We start from the raw sequence: 11,985 nt of genomic DNA, 5'->3' as shown, positions 1-11,985 counted from the left end.
GTGATCTTGGCACGAAACAAAAGTAAAAAAATAGAAAGACAAGAACGATAATGGAACGTTTTTTCTTTTTTTATTTCCGAGTTTGACGAAGGTACGTGTATATGTGCCCCATCGATAACCCTGTTTGAATCGGAGTTATTGTTTTTACGATCATGCACGGTGTAAGAGTACGAAATGTGATAAGCGGCGGTTGGAACCAAATCGGATGTGTGTCTTGTTGGTTTCGCGGTACGTGAGTTTTTCCAACATTAAACCAGTTGTCTGTGCTGTGTGTCTCTCTGTAATGTGTGTCTCTCTGTAACGTGTAACTCTCCTACTCGTCCGTCGTTTTTAGCGCCTTTAACCCCCAAACATGTTCAACCAACTAGCCCAAATCCAACCCCTTCTGTTCCGGTTTCTTGGTCCCGCTTGGTTCCGCTGTGTAGGATAGGGCCCCTGGTGTGCGCTAGCCCACTCGGCCAGCGATCCCCCCCCCCCCCCCCCCCCTCCCATTTCGCGCTGCTCCTAAGTTCCGTCGACCAACGATAATAGTGATGATGATAATTCTCGGCTATATCTTTGTACTGTTCAATTTGATTGCGAGCGCCACCATGCGCCCTGCAGCACCAGTCTCTACCGGCGAATGAAATGATCTGAGGAGCGCAGCCAGCGTGCGAAAAGGGCTCGGAGGCCATGGTGAGACCATGGCCTCCGAGATTCCGAACCTTCGGAATCTCGAAAGCCATGGTGAGGCAGAGCATGTTCTTCGGCGCCCCACTAGATGGCGCTGTGCATTTCGCATTTGATCTATCGCCAAATGAAGAGATTGAAGACCGCTGATTACTATGCAGTTTAACTGCTACAATCGTCCGGAGGAGCACGATGCAATCATCACCAGTCTATATGGGCAAAGGAAGCCTCACCGAAGACGTGGTCACAGCCCGGTTGATCCCTGCCTCCGTTCGGGTAGAAGTCCACGTGAGCGAACGGTTTGCTCATGCCCATGGCCTTCTGGAGGACCGTCCAGCCGGAACTTGTGTGAATGGCGTCCACGAATTGGGCGTCCCGCCGGGACACGTGAACGTTGGTCTTCTCGAACATGGGTCGGGCAGCGTCCAATGCTGCGCAGAGTTCGAAAGTGGTCGTACTGTAATGTTGGACAAAATAAACATGAATGTACGACAGTCGATCTTGGTTGTCGTGTCTTCCATGGTGGGCGAACCGGTGGCAAAAAGCGAAAGGTATTTAAATGGACCTCTAAAGTGCGCACGTTCCTAACGGGTGTATTCTTTCGTGCTGTCTCGTCTTTTAATAACATGATGCCTGAAGATTGTCGTTAATACAAATATTTCTCACCAGCCTGTTTGCACTGTTCACTTTGTTTAATTTTGATTTAGACGTTGTAAAAGAATGCGAGGGGTTTCAATTTGAAAAAAAAAAGGAATTATTGATTCCATAAACATTATTCTAAAGGGGCTGTGCAACGGTATTCGCTTGGATTTTTTTTTTTTTTTTTTTTTTTTACTTTACACAGCTTGCTGTCACAAATGGGTCCCAAGTACACAAGCACGCAACGCCACTGACCAATACACTTTTTTGTTGTGGTGTAATCTTAAGGACAAAAGCGAGCGTTTTCTTTCAATCTCTCCTTCGCAAAACCTGATGACGTGTCCTGTGCCTTGCCAACCACAGCGCGTGGTTATGATTAACATTGGCGGCCTATAATCGGCTCCAGATCACGTGGCCGTTTGTTGTGGCTGCGAGTTGAGGAAGTGAACTCTGCTCGTTTTTTTTTTCTTTTTTTTTATTATTATTATTTTTTTTTTTTTTTATTGCGTGTGATGAAGAATGATCGCGTGTTGCATAGATCATTAGCGTCAGGGATTTGTTCTGAGCGGTATTTGCGCAAAGTACAAAATCTTTGCATCACCCCCTTAAGTCTTTGTCAATACGAATATATTTTTCCAAGTTTTGATTATGAAGAAAACAATTGCCAACTTGGTTACCACGTGCGCTTCATGGCGTTGTTTAAACATTACAAATGGGTCTGCTCTAACATTTTACGCATTCTCCGGTCGAGACGCGAGCCCTAATGAACTTGTAATAGATCTCAACAAAAACAATATGTAGACACCATTCTGAGGCGTGTTCCTTCCTTGCATGGCGGTTCTGTCACATTGACCACAAAAAAAAAAAAAAAAAAAATAGTGGCCCTTTACCGCTTGGCAGATGCAGTGGTAACGCAGAATGTGATCTGTCAGCGTGGAGAATCTGATTACACATGTAGACCACCTTTTGTTGTGGCAACTTCCTCGGAGCCTGTAGGTGTGCGAGACGCAGTATAGAAGGAGCGTGCTGAAAACTGAACTGGAACGCGGCGACGCTGAGCAGCGTCAGACAGAGCCCTGGCGCCAGCTCGCGGCAATAGAGAACCAAACACTCGAACTACCTCCTCAACCCGTTGCGGAAAAATGAGCACTTCTTTTTTATGCATTTCTGCAGCTTTCTTTTGCACTCTATCTCTGGGAAAGCCCAGAGCGCGCTAGTTTCACGTAATTTAAACACGTAACGTGCCCCCCCCCCCCCCCCCCTTTCCTTGCCGCCGTGTGTAACACTCGAGGAAGCCGTTCGGCTGGCTCTGGAGTTCAATCAGTGAGTAGGAGGAGGACACAACTTTATTTATAATCTATTGGATTTGTAGGGTCAAGCCGATACGTGGAGAGACGGGGATGAGCGCGGCGTTGGCATTTGGCTAGCAGTCGGCATATCGCCTTCCGTCCCTGGTTGGAGACCGGAAATGGTTAGGTGCCAGGCATATATGGAACACATTTTGCGTTAAAAACTGCCTGCAGGCATATTCGAATCATACATATGTATGAAGCAAACATTATTCGGAGCCTGAGGCGTCACCGCGTATAATCCTCTCATCATATCTGCAGAGAACGCCACGTCTTTTGTCACGATGTACGAGAAGTGCGATTGGCATTTCCCGCGGACACGACACAACACATTTACTCCTTTCAATGGGCGACCTGAGTTAAACAATGCCCACCTGTGATGCGACCGAGCAGCGATCCCGTCTTCTTCTTGAAGTGCCTTCCGCAGAATCCACACACCTGGGCGCCCAGGCTAAAACCTACGAGGTGCACCATCTCTGGATGCAGGGCCTGGGGAAACAGCCGCAGGAGACGCTGCAACATAAGCGAGATCTGCCTGCCAACCAGTGCCGTGTTGCCCACAGACGAGAAGTACTTTGGAGACATGGAACCCTTGCTCCAGTCCACGATGATCACGCTGCAGTCCATCTGTCCAAAATGGGAATCGAGCGAGAAAAAAAAATGAGAAAAGCTCAGAAGCGACTTTGAACATTAAAATGTCTCTAGTTAGGTACCATTGTTTGACGTCATACGTTAGTACCGATTCGCACACGATTGATTTCACTACTGAATGAGACGTTGCCACCGATGGGGCTCAGGGTCACGAGCGCATCTGCGTGGTGTCTCTATGCTCTATTTCACATTATGAAGTTATGATGTACCGCAGGAAAGGCTACAAGCGCGAGCTCCTTGCTCTAGGGCACATCTCGGCGGCACAAGCTCTCGTGCATTAAGGGCAGCTGCCAACGCTACGAGCTCGCGCTTCTAGCCTTCGCTGCGGTACAACATAAGGTGAAACGGAGTATAGTAGAGGCATCCCACTAACAGTAGCCGATAATTACTTCCCGAACCGAGTCACGCGTATACCCTGTATTTATTTGAGAACGTACACGATGAGGCTGCGACAGTAGTTGTCGGCTAGAGCTTCACCGCGCGTGAAGGATCTCTTGAGAGCAGACTTGCGCGGTACTCATTTTGACGTAATCAAATTACTTGAGATCGATTACTTATTGGAGTAATTTTGTAATCATTTGAATACATTTACTAGGAAGTAATCACAATAGAGATTTGCTCACTTTTGGAAGTATTAAAATCACTTGCAACCGCTACTGTTTTCCCCACCTGTTCATAAGTATGTGTATGAAGGGAGTAAATAAATTAAGTGAATTGAATTGAATAATGGCGCCCTTTGTTTTTCGAAGTTTCCTAGGGAATCCTTGAACGAAGTCTCCGACAGGAACGTGGTTGACACCAATCGATGAATTAAAAATATATTTGGGTTGTAATTCGATGATTTTATTCCAACGATGGACAGCACGAAAGACCCGTTTTCGATCTGGCGGAAAAGTCTGTCCTTTTGAAAATCTTAAGTAATCGGAAAAGTAACGGTTACTTTTTTCAAGTAACTGCCAGTTACTTTTCTTCTCGAGAAACCAAGTAATCTAAATAAATACGTTTTCTTAGCGAGGAGTAATTGTAATTGTAATCTATTACTTTTCTCGAGTAATGCGTACATGACTGTTTAAGAGTTCGTTTTAGAATAGTAATAGTAGCAGTTCAACCTATACTTGAATCTCAGAGCAGTTACTCGGGGTCCTGGATGTGTAAAATGATTAGCGTACATCCTCAAACAAATCTCGGTGTCAGGTTATATTATGCAGATAGAGTTCCGTGTTGTCTGACCTATTTCTTTTTTTTTTTTATTTTGAATATATTTTTCCGGTCATTTTATCACAGATTTGATGTTTTTCGATGGCAATTCTAGGTGTCATAAAATGAAAATTGCTGCTTATCGGGGGCTGACGTTAAACAAATACAGTACACGGACATGGGATTCACCGACCTCCAAGAAACATGCGCGACCCGAATGCCCGAAAAATGTTCCGGTACCAATAAAAATAAAAAAAAAAAAATGTGGTCCTCAAAAAAAAAAAAAAAAAAAAAGCACTCTACAGGAAAGTTTACTAGGGGTTGTATTCTGGGTTAATACAAAATAAAGCTGCAAATTTCTTCCGGTAAAGCTGTTTTTTACCCATTTTTTTAGGGAGGGGGGGGAGGCCATCTTAATTTGGAGTTGAGTTTTTTTTTTTTTTTTTTTTTTTTGCTTCCTGATTTTGATGGAACCGGTTCGGGGTCCTTTTTCGGTGTTTGGTATATACCGAAAGCAGGGAACCCTAGTTGTATGTCAAGCATTAAGGGGCTAGAGCCCCAGTTATTTTGAATTTCGGAAGATCGCAAGTTAAACGATCACGGGCGGAAGGATAACTATGGCTTATGACGATAATCACCCAATATAACCAATTATGTTACGTTATCCTGTGGCCGTTTACTATGGCATAGTGCTTACTCGCCATTACTTTGCTAAAGAAAGGCGTAAGGTCTTCCTGGAGCTACGATCTGTCCAAGGAGCGTGTTCTAAAGTACCAAAATCTCAGGGTACAAGATGCCAGTACACAAACCAAACTCAACATTGCTGATGAAAATGCCTATTATTGGAGAGTCCTATGTTCCTCCAAATGCTAGCAGCAGGTGACCGGAGGAATACACTCTCATCATTCTTGGTTCACCGCAAAGTCCATCTAAATATTGCCCCGCGCGTAGCTGGCCAAGTAGGCAGCGCGGCCGTGGCCTGACAAATAAAGAAAGAAAAAAGCGCGGCTGTGGCCTGACGGGTATCGTGCTTGATGCCACGCGAAGAGCCAGGGTTCAATTCCTGGGCGCTATGCATCTTTTATTTATTCTCGCAATTTGGTGTTCTGGTAAATTCGAGAACTCTGTTGCATGTTTGAGGTTAAAATGCTCTATGCGCGAAACTCCTTCGCCGATTGTTCCAGAAGCCCACCCGTGTACAAAAGGGACTCCGCGTGGCAAGCCGCAGTCAGTCTCGCCCCAGCGTTCGACTCTCTTGTTACGCCGACGTCGACGCCCGCGACGCTCTGCTGTTAACTTCTGTTTCCTTTTCATTTTTGGGCACAAGTTCGCCCCATTAGTTTATTCAGTTATTCTTTGTCCCTTCGCCTGATCATTCTGACAATATTATGCACGAGATGTCTATAGCCTGTTCCGGACCTGGTAAAAAGAAATTTATTTCTTTACGAGGTTTAGACACCGAATGCACCTCGGGTGTTGTTCTGTCAATTTCCTCCACACCCATTTTGTAGTATGAGCTGCTGCGGAACTATAGAGCATTCTTAAATAATTAAGTTGTACATCAGGGTGGCCAGTTCCGCTTATTATAAGCGGATTAGGGCTTCTTTTTTGACTGGGTTGCTGGTAATTTTTTTAAGTCGCTTGTCGCGTTTTTTTTGGGGGGGGCTTCTTCGCGTTTTTCCTGCAAATATTGGTATTTTAGTGCTCGTCGTGCTCACTGACAGCCCGTGTGTCGTCAAAAACGCGAAAAACAGCATGACCGTTTGTGATAATAAATATCCGAGATTCAGGAACACAGAAGGGGACGAACACAACACAACGGCTCAACCAGTTTATTAATAATAAACTGTTTGAGAGCTGTGTTGGAGACGTTGTGTTCTGTTCGTCCCCTTCTGTGTTCCTGAGTCTCGGGTTTTATTACCATGAATCATCACCAGCTCGCTTGTTTTTTAAGTATCATTGCAGTCATGACCGTTTGGCGCAACGGTTAGGTGGCGCAAGCTACCGTCTGTTACAAAGTACAAAACTTTTACTATTCATTCACAAATGTTTTGGCACCTTGCCCATCTTGCCAGTTGGCAGTTGCGGTCGTCCTGTCTAGTTGCCATTGTATTTTGCGCAAATAGGCTTCGAAGTGGTCGAAGTATGGCAAAAGATATTGTAAAGAGTGGGGAAGGGAACACAACTTAAGGACTGGCTACAACCAGTCACCGGATACGATAAAAAAGCAGCGTGCAAGTGCGAGATCCGCGCTCATCATGCCGACCTCATTCAGAACATAACAACAGAAAACACGTGAGGAAATCTCGGCCACTTTCCAGTGCACGTTTGACTATCATGGGTTTCACCAAGTCGTCGCCTCCAAGAACGATACCCGAGCTGTAGCTCAAGCTGGTACGTTACTCAACGTGCCATGCCACTATCCGCTCTTTGGATAGTGACATGGCACGCTGAGCATGCGCCTTCGTATTTGAGCGAGCTCTCCTGCTCATATTATTATTAATAAACTATTTTCAAGAATGTGTACGTTTACTGAACTTCCGCTTGTTTTGGGCTTCTTCACGAAGGTCATGCCGCTTTTTTTGGCGCTTGGTTCGGGACGACTATCTGCATGTTCGCTCGGCCGCATCTGGCCACCCTGTTGTACATTATACAAGGAATTAAAGTTCAATTGACTGCCCATTTGCAAGCTTGTTTGCTTTGTGGGGTTTTTGAACGTGGTGGGTAACCTCGCCATTTACATTTGACCGTAGATCTATGCCTGCGCCTCAAGAAAGAGGGATCATGACGGCAGGAAACATTTCATTCGCTTTAACTTGTCTTGGACGATAAAGTGTATACTACAATTATTGTGTCACGAAGGTAAAATCTATACGCAACCAGCAATTTTCAGTACCATCTTACATATTATCGGGCACCAATAATCAAACTAAAAGTTAGGATCTCATGTTGCAGCACAACTACCTTTAAAATGAGTTTTTAGAAAATGGTGCCCCCAACGCTTGGGGTCCCCAAACAGCTTGAGGCCTCGCACGGCGCATGAGCAGAAGATCTGCGAAATCGCAGTGCTACACTCCAAGCTGCTTGGGGCACCCCAAGCGTCGGCGCCCCTATTCTAAAACTCTCTAATGCCGCCTTCTTGCCACAAACATCAATTGAATGAAATCTCCTTCCTACGGCTGGGAGTTGACATTTACTAACACCGCTGATTTCAAAATTACAAATAATAACATGTTTGAAATATATTTGCGAGCAATTATGCGTTTATAGAAGGAAAAGCTTTTTAAAAATTTTACATCTATAGGGAGTATTCACTGGACGCCATATTTGAGGGCGATGTTTAGAGCGCTTGCTCACGAGCTCAGATAGCTTGCTAAGAACGGCAATCTTGATGGTGCGGAATGCACGTGGTAAAAGAACTGTGGAAGCTCGCCGTCAGCACGCGCTCAGCAACCACTCACAGAGATATAATCAGACTTGTACGTAATTCGTTACAAGTAACGAAATTACTTGTAGTCCCTTACATTTATCAGTAATTTAGTAACGAAATAATTACATATTTTCAAGAGTCATTTTTAGAGTAATTCCCTTACACTTTTGACCGTAACGGATTCCTTGTAATCCGTTACACTATTTTGTCAGAACCAACCCCCCCCCCCCTTTCTAATATATAATATATATATATCTTTTTTTTTTTTAATTTTTGTGAAGTCGAGCGCAGAGACACTGTCACGCGAATCGACCAGCGCAAAGGGAGGCTTGGCACTCTTCAGTTCCGCAAAGCATTTTTTTTTGCAACACCAAGCCCTGAAGTCTATCTTTTTTTCTTTAGACCCTAAGATCAATGTAAAAAATCCAAATAAACAATTCTACAAAAAAAAAAAAGGGGGGGGGGGCAAGTTATTTCCGCTTTTTTTTTAGTCCCTTTGTGTTTTTTCGTTTTTTTTTGCGATCGAAGACGGGGAGAGGAGCCTCACCAAGTGATTGTGCGCCTCTTCAAGAAGCTCGAGGCGGTAAGTGAACTGAAAATAATTAACAGTGTCCTTCTCGGTTAAGGCCCGTTCACACTCTTGCGACCGACTTCGACCGAGGGAGACCAGACCGGTTTTTAAGCCTCTTGAGACTTCTTAGGACCAGCTCCGTTGCATCGCAATCCGGTCCTAAGAAGTCGCAAAAGGCTTAAAAACCGGGCTGGTCTTTCTCGGTCGCAGTCGGTCGCAAGAGTGTGAACGGACCTTTATGGTGACTACGACAATTTTCATAATGTCACAACACGAGACAACGCTTCGTCTATCCTACCCTTTTTGTGAGTCAGCTTTTTGCGAGCACTTAGAAAATGGTAATATCCTTCCGTTCTTCTTCTTCCTGTTTTGCCCAAACAAGGCGCATCTTATCTGAAGCATATATATTCACAAATAAAAAATAAAGGTGGCTGACTTAGACTTGATATTCTGGGCTTGAGGAGAGAGTGAAACTCGTGAGTGGGGTCATAGCACGGCTTACTTAGTACTCTACCCTTTGCTGCCCGTGGCATCAGACGGACGTCTATCTGGAGAACACCGGAGTAAACTGCAGTTTCTGTGCGTAACCAAAAAAGGTACGCACAGAAAACGTGGGTTTACATTTCCTTGTTTTAACCGACTTTCTAATTAATTGTTGTTATGGGTGTCCTTCTTTTTCTTCTATTACTTGTATTTATATACTGGATAACTTTTTTTATTCACCAACGTCTCAAGTGAGGCTCGACCTGTTCAGAACCAAAGGAAGAAGAATATCGAGCCAAACCTTTTTTATTATTTAGTTATCACCTTGCTGTTAAAACTGTGTCTTGCTACTGATGACTTCTACAGCTTCGCGATTTAGTCAATGAAAATTTTAGTGGATCGGTTCGATGACTCCGATAATGATATCCGATACTTCGCCGCCGTCTTTGCGTATACATCATATCGTTATCGGGTACCGTTATCGCGGGTATCGGAGGTACCGGAAGGATCTACTAAATCTCTCGAATAGCAGGCAACGGCTGCGACGACGAAGCTTTGCTCTACCTTCGAGATAAATTGTACTTCCCCTTGCTTCGCTGAAAAAGCTCAATGCAGAGCATGAAGCATTCGTGAGGAACAATATGGCACCTCCCATCCAGTGCCTTCAGCTAAAATGGTGTTCAGCGCAGCAGTCCACATAATGAATAATAAATAACGCAAAATGTCTGACGAGACTTCGAGAGCAGCTGTTGCTTAAAATACTCAAGGTCATTCAATGGAACAGGTGGCAACAATAAGAAGTTGAATAACCCCTCTTCCCTTTGTTTCTTACTTGAGGACAGTTAAAAGTAACGCCACGAAAGTAACGGATTACTTTTGGGAGGGTAACGGTCAGTTACTTTCATGGGAGGGTAATTGTAATTGTAATAAATTACAATTTAGCCTTGAGTAATTGTAACTGTAATTCCTTACTATTTTTGTGTAACGTGTACAAGTCTGGATATAATCACCAGTGAATACTCCCTATAGGGAGTATTTACTGGCGGCCATATCCATGTGCCCTGCTGCTGAGCGCGTGCTGACGGCGAGCTTCCGCAGTCCTTTTGAAGCGTGCATTTAGCACCATCAAGGTTGCCGATCTTAGCAGGCTATTAATGTGAGCTCGTTCTGAGCATAGCGCTCTAAACATCGCCCTCAAACTATGGCGTCCAGTGAATACCTCCTATACAGGCACGTAGCCAGGAAGGGGGGAGAGCGCTCTAAACATCGCCCTCAATAATGGCGTCCAGTGAATACCTCCTATACAGGCACGTAGCCAGGGGGGGGGGGGGGAGGTGAAGCCCGCCCCCCCTCCCGAAATCTTTCATTTTGCTGGGGCCTCCTCTCTCTCGCCCCCCCCCCCCTCCCCCCCCCCCCCCCCCCTCATACAGCATTCCGTCATGGGCAGCCCCCGCCCCCCCTTTCGCCCCGAATCAAAATCTTGGCTACGTGCCTGCTTCTGTAGACTTTTTTCGCAAGGGCGCCGCCATCTTGAATTGTCGTCACTTCCAGTATGGCGAAAACATTGTTTTGCCGTCGCCACGCCAATAGAAGGATTTAGGACAAAAACGTAACCGGCACACATTCTCGTATCGCCTCCCCTCTATTTTTTTACTATTTGCAGGTTGAAAACGGTTTTAATATTTTTTTCGTCGCCCATACCGGATATGCCTACTTGGCGGTCGGGGCAAGAGTAAGCGGAAAAGGTCTATATACAGCATACAACGTGTCCCCCTCTCCCCCCCCCTCCCCCCCCCTCTCCCAAGAAAAAAAAAAGAAAAGAAGGAAAATGACAAATTTAAGTTTTTTTTTTTCTTTTTTTGTTGCGAAAATAAGCGACGCCTTGTCAAACACTGAACCTACGTCCAAATTGATCACTAGCGGTTCGAACCAGTTGTTAATTCTGCAAAACTAACCGTTATTCTAAAAAAAAAAAAAAAAAAAAAAAAAAAAAGTTGTGTGATTCTTTAAGAAATATTTGCAAGGGAAAATCAGGCCTTCTCTTGGTAACTGGCTGCTTTCAGCTTTATTGTATTGGAGGGCTCCGTCGCATGCCATTTCCCCATAAAAATTTTCAGAGTCACTTATACCTTTTTGAATGAGATAACGGTTAATTTTGAAACGTTAGAACTTGGTTCGGACCGCTAGCGCAACGTTGGAACGAAGGCTGACCCTTCAGCAACGCGTCGTTTATTTTTTCAGCAAAAAAAAAAAAAAAAGTTTTTTTTACACTGTTTTACCTCCTACCTGTAATACATGAAAAGAAAACTTAAATAAAAAATAAAAGTATACTTGGTGGAGCAGAGCTTTCTTCGCTTCGTGGAGCCAGGAGCTGTTCAGCGACTGCGTGTATCCGTGCACCAGCACAATCAGGGGCTTGGGATCTTCGAAGAAGCTCGCCATCATCTTTCGGAAGTGCAGCAGCCCAGAGATCCGTTTCCGGTCTTTCCGTTTCTGCGCGAGTAGATGTACATCTTGGTGCTGATCTTCCGAGGCCCCATGGGCAAGCACCAGCGGGTGTGTGAGCCGGTCCGGATCTTCGCGGTGAAAGCATCCCACCTCCCGGTAACACCGCTGCTCTTCCAGTAGTGACTGAAAGGAGTAGTAGTGTGGGCTTTCTTTACTTGTATTTCAAGCCCCTGCTTCGCAAGAGCATCCATTCGTCCGCAACTCTCAGGCAAACCCTCTTGCGCGTCATTCTAAGCATAACATATGGTAAGTATGAGGCAGTTTGTTCAAAACTGTACCCTAGATCCATGCGCATCAGGACCTAGTGACCATTAGGCATAGTTATAGCCAAAGACTGGGAATGTATGGCGAACAAAGTAGACCTAATCATTTATCTATCAGACGTTAGGAGACGTTAAGGACACAATATCTCTCTCACTCTCTCTCTAAATCTCTATATATATATATATATATATATATATATATATATATATATATATACTATACAG

The 11,985-nt window shown here is 44.8% G+C and overlaps 1 pseudogene; it reads right to left on the bottom strand.

The window, feature by feature from the left end:
* Positions 1-870: 870 nt before the first annotated feature.
* LOC115319507 lies at positions 871-11,726 on the bottom strand (annotated as a pseudogene).
* Positions 11,727-11,985: the final 259 nt, after the last annotated feature.

The sequence above is a fragment of the Ixodes scapularis genome, unplaced genomic scaffold (genome assembly GCF_016920785.2).
Source record: "Ixodes scapularis isolate PalLabHiFi unplaced genomic scaffold, ASM1692078v2 PGA_scaffold3__209_contigs__length_174095766, whole genome shotgun sequence".
NCBI lineage: Eukaryota > Metazoa > Arthropoda > Arachnida > Ixodida > Ixodidae > Ixodes > Ixodes scapularis.
This window is presented reverse-complemented; position numbering and strand designations above follow the sequence as displayed.